Source organism: Chiloscyllium plagiosum, chromosome 12, assembly GCF_004010195.1.
Source record: "Chiloscyllium plagiosum isolate BGI_BamShark_2017 chromosome 12, ASM401019v2, whole genome shotgun sequence".
Lineage (NCBI taxonomy): Eukaryota > Metazoa > Chordata > Chondrichthyes > Orectolobiformes > Hemiscylliidae > Chiloscyllium > Chiloscyllium plagiosum.
The window spans coordinates 65,309,112-65,321,054 of record NC_057721.1 but is presented as its reverse complement, the minus strand read 5'-3'; positions in this window follow the sequence as shown (position 1 = coordinate 65,321,054).

Genomic DNA, 11,943 nt, shown 5'->3' with positions numbered 1-11,943 from the left:
TCAGTATTCTCCTCGACAATATTGTCATTTTCTAGAGTGAATACTGTTGAAAAATATTCATTTAGTGCTTCCCCTATCTCCTCTGACTCCACACACAAATTCCCACTACTATCCTTGATTGGCCCTAATCTTACTCTCATCATTCTTTTATTGCTTAAATACCTATACAAAGCCTTAGGGTTTACCCTGATCCTATCCGCCAACAACTTCTTATGTGTCCTCCACCTTGCCTGAAGGGGTACATACTTATCTAGGACACTCAGGAGCTTTTCCTTGAATAAGCTCCACATTTCTAATGTGCCTATCCCCTGCCGTTTCCTTCCCTATCCCATGCTTCCTAAATCTTGCCTAATCGCATCGCATTACTGCTATTGGTGTTTCCTACCGAGGAGAGTCTTCCTTTTTGTCTCTCCCATTTGTTTCAGGTTGACTTTGTTTTGATTTTTTGTTTTTTCTTTATTGCCATTAGTTGTTTTCTCTCTGTTTATTTCTTTTAATTTGAAGCTGTGCTCAGCTGCACAGGCAACTACCACTACCACCACCAACACTGCTGCTGCTGCTGCAGCTTGGGCCTGGGCCTGGGCCTGTTCCTGCAAACAAAGCCAAAAAAACAACAAAAAAAAACAGGAATCTCATGTGTGAATAAAGGGTGACTTAGTGATGGGATACTGGCTTCCCTGTAATTATTTCATGTGTACATCCATTGCTAAAAATATTCTCATCAAAATCTTCGTATAAAGCATGATGCAACACACCATACCCCAAATATATTGAGATAGTCAAGACTGTAATTTTTTTCTTATTTTACAGCTAAGTGGAAGGCATTGTATTCCAGATGCAATTTAATTGGTCAAACTACTCAATGTTAAGCAAAACACACTTTATTTTAATACCACAGTTAGAATACAAAATAAAAAAAGAAAAGATTTGGCTTAACTGTAACCCTTTCGAAATGCTTAGCAAAATAATAGAATAGTAACTACTACAAATTAACTGTTCCAATATAGTAATACCCCATAAACAATGGACATGTTCATGATGCTCAGCAAGCTTTACAGGCACTTTTGTGATGAAGGAGGGAAAGACATTTTGAAATCTCCAAGACAAGTTGTTTCCTGTTACAAATTTATCAAGATGATTAACAACTTTGTCCATCATCGATAGAATCAATCAAGGATTTGGTCTGGAAGATTATCAATATAATCTCAACCATCTTCAAGCTAATGGATAGTTTGAAGTTCTTTGCTCACACACAGCTAGCACCAGCCTAAAATTGACTCAAGTGTTCTTTTAATTTTTCAGAAATACTTTCTTTTCCCCAGTATGTGACATTTTATTTTATTCATCCATGAGATATGGGTGTCACTAGCTGGGTCAGCAGTTATAGCCTAACCCTAATTGCCCAGAGGGCAGTTAGGAGCCAACCACAGTGTTGTGGGTCTGGAGTCCCATGTAATCTAGACCAGGTGAGGATGGCAGTTTCCTTCCCTAATGGGCATTAATGAACAAGATGGGCTATTCCCGACATTTGATAATGGATTCGTGGTCATCATTAGACTTTAATTTCCAGATTTTTATTAAATTCAAATTTCACCATCTGCCATGGTGGGATTTGAACCTGGGTCCCCAGAACATTACCTGGGACTCTGGTTTAACCGCCCAGCAACAATACCATAGGCCATTCCTTCCCCTGTTGTGTGAGGCAATGAAACAGATTGCACCCACCTTATTACCAACCTGGGCAATGTATGGGATTGTCAGTGATCCAAGAATTATTCCAATGCTAAAAAGATTAACATTTGGATGAAAGAGCAAACATGTACATCATAGATTGTGTTCTCCAGTTTCAAAATATACAGACCGTGATCTTACTATGACATCTGTGAAGCAGATCCATCAAAGACATACAAGCATCCAACTCTTCAGTTCTTACATCATGGAAAGGAAGCACCAACCAAAATCATAAATAGGTTCCTGCTCTTTACTTGCTCATCAGAGACTGAGGTCATGGTGATAGAGGTTCAGTTTGAGATAGTCTCAGCATACCTTTGAGAACAAGATGATCAACATTTCGCCTGTTCAGCTGGGAATAAAAGACAGATGCTCTCATGGATAACTTTTCAAGTGCTATTGAGACATATTATAAAGGAACCATGGAAAAAGTTAGATATAGACAGAAACAGATGTTATATTGTCATTTAACTAGTTGGACATCTCTAGGGAAACAGCATATTGAAGTCAGTCATGACGATAAAGAGAAAAAGGATAAGAAGACTGTCAGAATATCAGCTGGGCTGTGATAGTAAATACAGAATGTGCACTAATTGTGGTTACATATGTCTCTGGTAAATTACAATACTGAACTGAGGCCTTATTATTATGGTGGATTTGGCAGGCCAAACTGAACATAGGCTCCTTAGAGAACGAGGTTGGGTAATATTAACTGGGAACTCGGAAATAGCAGAGGAATTGAACATTTTGTGTTAGTCATTATGGTAAAGGACACTCATAGCACTCCAAAAATATTCAATAATCAAATGGGCAAATGGGGCAAGAGCAAATAAATAATTATCACCTGAGAAAATGTACAGGGCAACCAGTAGAAGGACAAGGTCAGCAGATGTATGAGAACACCATCACTTTCAAGTTCCCCTCCAAGACATTCACGATCCTGACTTAGAAATCGATTGCCATTCCTTCACTGTTGCTAGGCCAAAATCCTGGAATTCCATCTCTAGCATTGTGGTCAACCCACAGCGGGTGGACTGCAGCAGTTCAAGAAGGCAGCTCAGCATCACCTTAAGGGCAACGAGGGATGGGCAATAAATGCTGGCCAGCCAGGGACGCACACATCCCACAAACGAATAAATACATTTTTAAAAATCTGATGGAGTTAAAGGTCAACAGGTTTGTTGATCTGATGGGTTGCATCCTAGGATATTAAAGGTAGTAAGTAATGGAGACAGTGGATGCATTGATAGTAATCTCCCAAGAATCCTAGATTCTGGAAACGTCCCAGAAGATTGCAAAAATGCAACTGTCGCACCTTTAATTTTCCCCTGAAGAGCAGGCTTCAGACAAAGAAAATTCACAAGCTGAAGGTCATTTTCAAAGTTCAAGTCATTTTTTTTCTAAACAAGGACCAAATGATGCACTAACTATCATGTTTACCATCTTCAGGCAAAACATAAAGTCATTTACAGATGGTGAAGTCATTAAAGAAGCAATGATGGTGACCGCTAACTCATTACTCAAAGACTTTAAGAACCAAGAAGAAATAATAACAGCAATCCAGAACATGACATTTGATTCTTCCACAGTAGCAAAAATGGAGCCTTTGGCTGAAGACATCTTTCAACAACAACAAAACCTGAAGAACTGTGAGTGCTTCTCACTGCAGTTCAATATATCTATCAACATGACTGACACAGCCCAGCTGATTCTTTTTTAAGGAAATAGCAACTTAAGAAAGAACAAAGAACAAAGAAAATTTACAACCCAGGAACAGGCCCTTCGGCCCTCCAAGCCTGAGCCAATCCAAATGTACTGTCTAAACCTGTCAATCAGTTCCTAAGCATCTGTATCCCTCTGCTCCCCACCTACTCATGCATCTGTCCAGACGCATCTTAAATGAATCTACCGTGCCTGCCTCTACCACCTCTGCTGGCAACGCGTTCCAGACACTCACCACCCTCTGTGTGAAGTACTTGCTGTGTGTGTCCCCCTTAAACTTTCCACCTCTCACCTTGAAAGCATGGTCTCTTGTTATGGAATCCTTCACCCTGGAAAAAAGCTCGTCTCTATCTACCCTGTCTATACCCTCGATGATTTTGTGAACCTCGATCAGGTCCCCCCTCAATGTCCTTTTTTCTAATGAAAATAAACCTAACCTACTCAACCTCTCCTCATAGCTAGCACCTTTCATATCAGGCAACATCCTCATAAACCTTCACTGCACCCTCTCCAAAGCGTCCACATCCTTTTGGTAATGTGGTGACCAGAACTGTACATAGTATTCCAAATGTGGCCAAACCAATGTCTTGTACAATTTTAACATGACTTGCCAGCTCTTATACTCAATAGCCTGTCCAATGAAGATAAGCATACTGTATGCCTTCTTGACCACTCCATCCACCTGTGCAGCAACCTTCAGGGTACAATGGACCTGCACTCCCAGATCTCTCTGCCCATTAAGAGGAACTTATCTTTTTGCCCCTCAAAGAGAGGAGGAGGAGTGAAGATATCTACAATGAATTTGAGAAGCATGTGCTGGACAAAAACATTCCAGTCAAGAACAGGTTTCCATCACAACTGTATTTACTGCAAATATGGACTAAGTTGCATTTTGCAGTCATGAACCTGATTTCCCCTCATTTGTCAATTATCACATATAGTCCATCAGCAAGTATTAGCAAGTAAATTTATGGACTTTTCTCATGTAATGGAAATTGTTAAAATTAGAAGTGTGATTCAAAGAAGTCCCTTTTTGACTTGTTTACACCCTTACTCCTCAAACTTGATGCTGCCAACAGTGAACTAATCCTCAATGCTGATTGGAAGTGTTTAAGTCGAGGGAAGGTCCTGCAAAGATTTTTGAATCTTATGCCTGAAATCACCACTTCTTAAATCAAAGAATGAAGTTTGCAATGAGCTCTCAGACAATAATTGGTTGCTTTACTTTGGGATTCTTTTCAGACATAACATCAAATCAAACAAGCTGAGCTTTAATTGTATGGAAAGAACAGAAACTTAACACATATCAAATGTATTGTGACTGTATTAAACTGAAACCGGGCCTGTGGTCCACCCAGTTAAAAATTAAAATACTGCAACTCTAAGCCCAGAGAAAATACTAGAAAACTTCTGTGCACACCTGAAAAAATTAGCAATGCAATTCAATAGGCAATTTCTGGAATTAGATCTGATTGAATGATCGTGTTGTTTCAAGTCCATCCCTTCATATAGACGTGGGTGGGTTGGCTGCCAAATTCTATCAGGTGCTTTGATTTACAAAGCAATGGAGTTAATATGGAGATCATTATTCTGCTAAATGGTATTGAGTTGAAAGACAGGTCAAGTGACAACAATGTTTGGGGACTTGCATGAACAGAGTATCATCCTTTGCTTTTAGAGTGAGTGTATACATTTTCTTTACATACCTTTTGGTGAGGCAGTGTTCTGCCAAGTGAAGATAATCAAGTACAAGTATCACACCCATCTCATTGATACTCATTATATAGGCTGGATATGACTCACAGTCCTAAACTACAACCCAGATTTCGAGGCATTGGCAGATAACGTTCAGTCACAAATGTTACTCTGCAGCTTGGTGAGCAGAGGACAAAATTAATAATTATATACATATATATCCAGGGGTTTTAGATGTATTTAGCACTAAAATTAAACTATTTATTCAATATTTTCTTTGGGGTAGGTTCTGGGTTAGACTTAAATTCAAAAAGTGATCTTTTTTGAGTCCAAAAAAGGTTGGAGACCATTAATTTACAATATACAATAACGGGGCGTTTCTTGAGGGACGTGAATGTACTGTAGTCAAAGTTACTTGATGACACATAATTAAGTGGGAAGGCAAATAGTGAGGATGACTCAAGGATTCTACAAAGGGACATAGACAAATGAAGTAAATGAGCAGAAACTTGGCAGATGGAATATAATGTAGGAAAATATGAGATTATGCATTTTGGCAGAAAGAATAGAAGACCTGAATATTATTTAACTACAGAAAAACTGAAGAAAGCCAGAGCACAGAGGTATTAGGAGGTCCTCATGCAGAAATCACAAAAAGCCGCCACAGAAGTTCAGCAGGTAATTGAGAAGGCAAATGAAGTGTTGACCTTTACATCAAAAGGAATTAAGTATAAAGAAAGGGAAGTCTTGCCAAAACTATACAAGGCACTAGTTAGACCACTGCGAATGGTTTTGGTCGCCTTACTGAAGGAAAAAAGTATGGGTATTGAGACTGTCCAGAGAAGGTATACTAGATTGATTCTGTGTATGGAAGAATTTTCTTGAGGAGTAGTTGAGTAGTGTTGGCCTGTATTCATTGGAATTTAGAGCAATGGGAGGGGATATCATTGATACATACAATATTCTTTGGGGATTTGACCAGGTATATGCTGAGAGGTTATTTCCCTTTATGAGAGAGCCTGGAATCAGTAGACATGATCTTAGAATAAGGGTTGTCAGCTGGGACAAAAGTGAAGAGGAATGTATTATTTCAGATGTAGTTAACCTATGGAATTCTTTACCACAGAAATCTGAGGCTGGGTTGTTAAGTATATACAAGGCTGAGATAGCATCTCACACCCTCAGTGACACAACTGTCTGAGCTCAGCTCAGCAACTGCTTTTATTTATCTTTTGGGCTCTTATTTCTCAGAAATAACTCAGTTTCCAACTCCTGCTGCTAAACTTCTTGTATCTACATTTTTAATTGAGAGGGTAGCTGGGTGGGCTACACCTCCCATACCAGGCCAGCTCAATCTTCCCTGTCAGATTGGGCTCGACGTTGGACAGTGGAGAGGGATGAGGTAAAAGAGCAAATGTTTTACCTCTTCTGATCGCATGAGAAGGTGATGTGGGTAGGTAACAAAGTGGTGGGGGTCAAAGGGGAGTTGGTCAGGATGTCACAGAGGAAAAGGTCCTTTTGGCATGCCAGCAGGAGATGGAGAGGAGAAGATGTTTATTGGTGGTGTCACACTGGAGGACAGTTTGAGAAATGTTTTCACCCAGAGGGTTGATTTTATTTTATTTTTTGTTTTTTTTTAAATTCATTTCACTCATAGGATGGGGGCATTAGTGGGGCTGGGTCAGCATTTACTGCCCACCCCTGGTTGCCCTTGAGAAGGTGGCAGAGGCAGAAACCATCACTGCAATTACAAACAATCAGATATGTGCATGAGGTGCAGTAATCTACAGGACGAGGGATCAAATGATTGAAAGCTGGGATCAGACAATATAGCTCCTTATGGTTGACATGGACATTGTGGGGTGAGTGGCCTTCTGCAATATTTCCATCTACAAAGTTATAATAATTCAAAGATGCGTACAAGGGTGTTACATGAGATGTTAATTGCCCTTGCTTTTTAAGGATTTATCATTTAGCACTTTCACAACCACATCCCAAATATCAAATTCTACTTCCATGTTTCGCAATAAATGTCAGTAAGTGACTGGACTGCGGCGTGAATGTGCAATGGTTCAAGGACTGTTTAGTGAAGAGTGTGTGTTGGTGCTGGTGAAAGCAAGTGAAACCGTCCAGCAGATTTCTACATTCAATCTTGGGATGTGAACTTTGCCAGCAGGTAAGCATTTATTGCCTATCCCTAGTTGCCCTTGTGAGGGTGGTGGTGAGCTGCCTTCTTGTACCACTAAAGTCCATGTGCTGTAGATCCACAATGCTGGTAGAGAGGAAACTACAGGATTTTGCACCAATGACACTGAAGGAACCGTGATATATTTCCAAGTCAGGATGGTGAGTGGCTTAGAGGGGGACTTGTAGCTGGCAGTTTCCCATGTATCTGCTGCCCTTGTCCTTCCAGATGGCACTGGTTGTGGTTTAGAAGGTGCTGTCTCAGGATCTTTGAATTTCTATAGTACATCTTGTAGATGGTGCATTGCTACTATTGAGTGCCAGTGATGGAGGGAGTGGATGTTTGTGAATATGTTATCATGAACAGTATCAAGCTTCTTGAGTATTGGAGCCATATTCATCCAGGCAAGCAGTGGGTATTTTATCACTCTCCTCACTTACGTTTGTGGACAGGAATTGAGTTACTTGCTGCAGTATTCCGAACCTCTGACTGACCTTTTTTAGCCACTGTGTTTAGATGGCTAGTTCAGTTTAGTTTCTGCTCAATGGTAACACTGAGGATATTAATCATGTCAGATCCAGTGAAGGTAACACAATTATTGACAGTCAAGGAGCTGTGGTTAGGTTGTCTTTTATTGGAGCTGGCCACTGTCAAGCACTTATGTGGCCGAAATGTTACTTCCACTTGTCAGCTAGGGCCTGGATATTGTCCTGATCTTGCTGATTTTGGAAATGAACTGTTCCAGTACCTGAGGAACTATACAATCATCGGCAAACATCCCCACTTCTGACCTTTTGATGGACAGGTGGTCATTGATGCTGCAGAAGCTGGTTGGGCCTAGGACACTACCCTGAGGAACTTTCTGGAGTTTAGATGACTGAAATCCAACAATAATCATCTTTTGTGCTAGGTATGACTCCAAGCAGCAGAGATTTCCCTCCCTACCAACCCCACCTCTCAATTCCCATTGATTTGAGCTTTGTTATGGCTCCTTGATATGATATCCAGCCAAATGTGGCTTTGATGTCCAGGGTAATCACTCTCATCTCACCTCTGGAACTCATTTTCTTTGTCAATACTTTAAACTAGGCTGGTGCGAGGTCAGAAGCTGAGTTCTCAAGGTTTTCCAGTGAGTGTTTTTGGCATCTGTATGAGTATATGAATAGGGAGGATTTAGAGGGATTGGGGCCAAATGCTGACAAATGTGATTAGATTAATTTCGGATATCTGATTGGCATGGATGGATTGGACTGAAGGGTGTGTTTCTATGCTTTACATCTCTAAGGCTCTGAGTTAACATTTGCACCATTAGGGCATCCCTGAGACAGTGTATTTGGCTGAAGTGGTGATGGGAATCCCACCTTTATTCTCATTTGAAAAAGAGTGATAATCCTCATTGTCCTTCTCCATCAGCAATCCTGTCTGCTGTGCACGACTAACTAGACTGTGACCATCTTCAAATCCCCTCACTGAACATGCCTTGCAGTAGATGCTAGTCATACTAAAGTACCTGAAGTGTATCATCCACCAGAGGGTAAAGGATTGAGGGCAGTGGTAACTTTCACAGCCATTGATAATACATGACCACCAACTCCAGCAGGTAGCCACACATCTGGAAGGATGCCCACAATGCACCATGTGATAGACCAGTGTTCCCATGGACTGAGCCTGCGAAGTGAACAGAGAGGACAAGCCTCTCTATGTTAAGTACTGCTTTGTTCAACATTTTCCATCCAACACACATGGAAATTCCATACAGCACATCATGGATGGTAATGGTCCTTCTTAGCTGATATGCTATCAAATATAGACAAAGTGACTAATTTTATTAACAGAAAGTTTTGCTGCCAAGCATTTGCCAGAAGGAACTGAAATAGCAGCTGTAATACGTTAGCTCTCTGTCAGATGGGCAAGCACAACTTAATTAAATGCACACCTGAACTACAGCAATCTCCCCTCTATTTTGTCAGTTTCCTAAGCCCCAGGAGATCCATGTTGAAGATTTTAAATTTAAGATGAAGCCAAACTCAATTCAGAAAGACTTCCTTAACATCTCCTAATTGCTTTGATAAGGAAACGCCTGTCAGTGCTAATGAAAGTTTTGACAGTGGTGACTAGTTTACTTTCAGGCATCCAAAGCATCCAAGAGGGTATCCATTAGATTTAGTAATAGGCACAGCAGGGATCTATAATCAAGATGTTAAACTACTCACCAATGCCATACATCCCATTCTTGAGTATTAAAATTATTTGACTCATTATAATTAATAAATGGACAGATTTATAAACAATGTTCTTCTTAAATGAAAGCAACCGAATAAATAAAAGCTTAAATGCTTGTTAGTCAACAAGAATGCTCAACAAAGTAACTGTCTTAGAATTAAGTGAAGACTTTGAAAGGTTTATCTGTCAACTGCAAAGAAAGATGGAGTAAGGATCATGCACATCTGGATCAAAGTTAATAGGTTACTGTAGCTCGTGATAATGGTACTGGACTAGAAACAACTTAATGAGTACAAAAACAAATTTAATAAATTAATCATTTCTGAATTGTAGTACCAGGAAAAATAAAACAAGCAAGAAAGCTGTTGGAATGTTGTTAAATCTCAACCTGCTTCACTCCAGAGAACGGAACTTGTGAACATCACCTAGCCCAGCCAAACATGAGCTGAGACCCTAGAGACATGTAAAACAACGTCATGCTGGTACTGTCACTTGTTCGTAATCCAGAGGTCCAGGCCAATTCTCTGCTGAGATGAGTTCAAATTCCATCATGACAGTCTGGTGGAATTTAAATTCAATCAGATCTGGAATTGAAAATTAGTCCGTCTCAGTAATGGTGGCCATGCCAACTATCAGCAATTGTCACAAAAAACATGGTTCCAATATCCATTATGGATGGAAATCTGTGGTCCTTACCTGGTCTGGTGTTAATGTGACTCCACAGCAATGTTGTTGACTCTTAATTGCTTTCTGAAAAGACCGAGAAAGCCACACAACCTTACAAGGTAATTAGGGTGGATGTAAAGAAAAGCTGGCCTGCCCAGGGATGCCCAGAGCCCATGAGAACCCTTCCTATTCATATGCCATCCCAGATGCCTTTTAAATGTTGCAATTGTACCAGCCTCCACCACTTCCACTGGTAGTTCATTCTATACACACAACATTCTCTGTGAGAAAAAGTTGCCCCTTGGATCTCTTTTATATCTTTTCCCTCTCACCTTAAACCTATGCCCTCTAGATCTGGACTCCCCGAGCCCAGGGAAAAGACTTTGTCTATTTATCCTATCCATGCCCCTCATGATGTTATACACCTCTATAAGGTCACCTCTCAGCCTCCGATGCTCCAGGGAAAACAGCCCTAGCCTATTCAACGTCTCCCTATAGCTCAAATCCTTCAATCTAGCAACATCCTTGCAAATCTTTTCTGAACCCTTTCAAGTTTCACAACATCTTTCCATTAGGAAGGAGACCAGAATTGTACGCAATATTCCAACAGTGGCCTAACCAATGTCCTGTACAGTCACAACATGACCTCCTAATCTCTGTACTCAATACTCTGACCAATAAAGGAAAGCATACCAAATGCCTTCTTCACTATCCTATCTACCTGCGACTCCACTTTCAAGGAGCTATGAACCTGCATTCCATGGTCTCTTTGTTCAGCAACACTCTCGAGGACCTTACCATTAAGTGTATAAGTCCTGCTAAGATTTGCTTTCCCAAAATGCAGCACCTCACATTTATCTGAATTAAACTCCACTTCTCAGCCCATTGGCCCATCTGATCAAGATCCCATTGTAATGTGAGGTAACCATCTTCACTGTCCACTACAACTCCAATTTTGGCGTCATCTGTAAACTTACCAACTATATTCTTATGCTCACATCCAAATTATTTATGTGCATGATGAAAGGTAGTGGACCCAGCACCGATCCGTGTGGCACTCCACTGGTCACAAGCCTCCAGAATGAAAAACAACCCTCCACCACCACCCTCTGTCTTCTACCTTTGAGCCAGTTCTGTGTCCAAATGGCTAGTTCTCCCTGTATTCCGTGAACTCTAACCTTGCGAACCAGTCTCCTGTGGGGTACCTTGTCAAACACTTTACTCAAGTCCATATAGATCACATCGACCGCTTTGCCCTCATCAATCATCTGTGTTACTTCTTCATAAAAACTCAATCAAGTTTGTGAGACATGATTTCCCACGCACTGGTCTATAGTTCCCTGGCTTGTCCTTACCACCCTTCTTAAACAGAGGCACCATGTTAGCCAACCTCCAGTTTTCTGGCACCTCACCTGTGACAGTCGATGATACAAATATCTCAGAAAGAGGCCCTACAATCACTTCTCTAGCTTCCCACAGAGTTCTCAGGTACACCTGATCAGGTCTTGGGAATTTACCAACCTTATGTGTTTCAAGACATCCAGCACTTCCTCCTCTGTAAGATGTCACCATCAATTTCCTAACATTCTATATCTTCCATCTCCTTTTCCACAGTAAATACTGATGCAAATACGTGTTAGCATCTCCCCCATTTCCTGTGGCTCCACACAAAGGCCGCCCTGTTGATCTTTGAGATGCCCTATTCTCTCCCTTTTTACCCT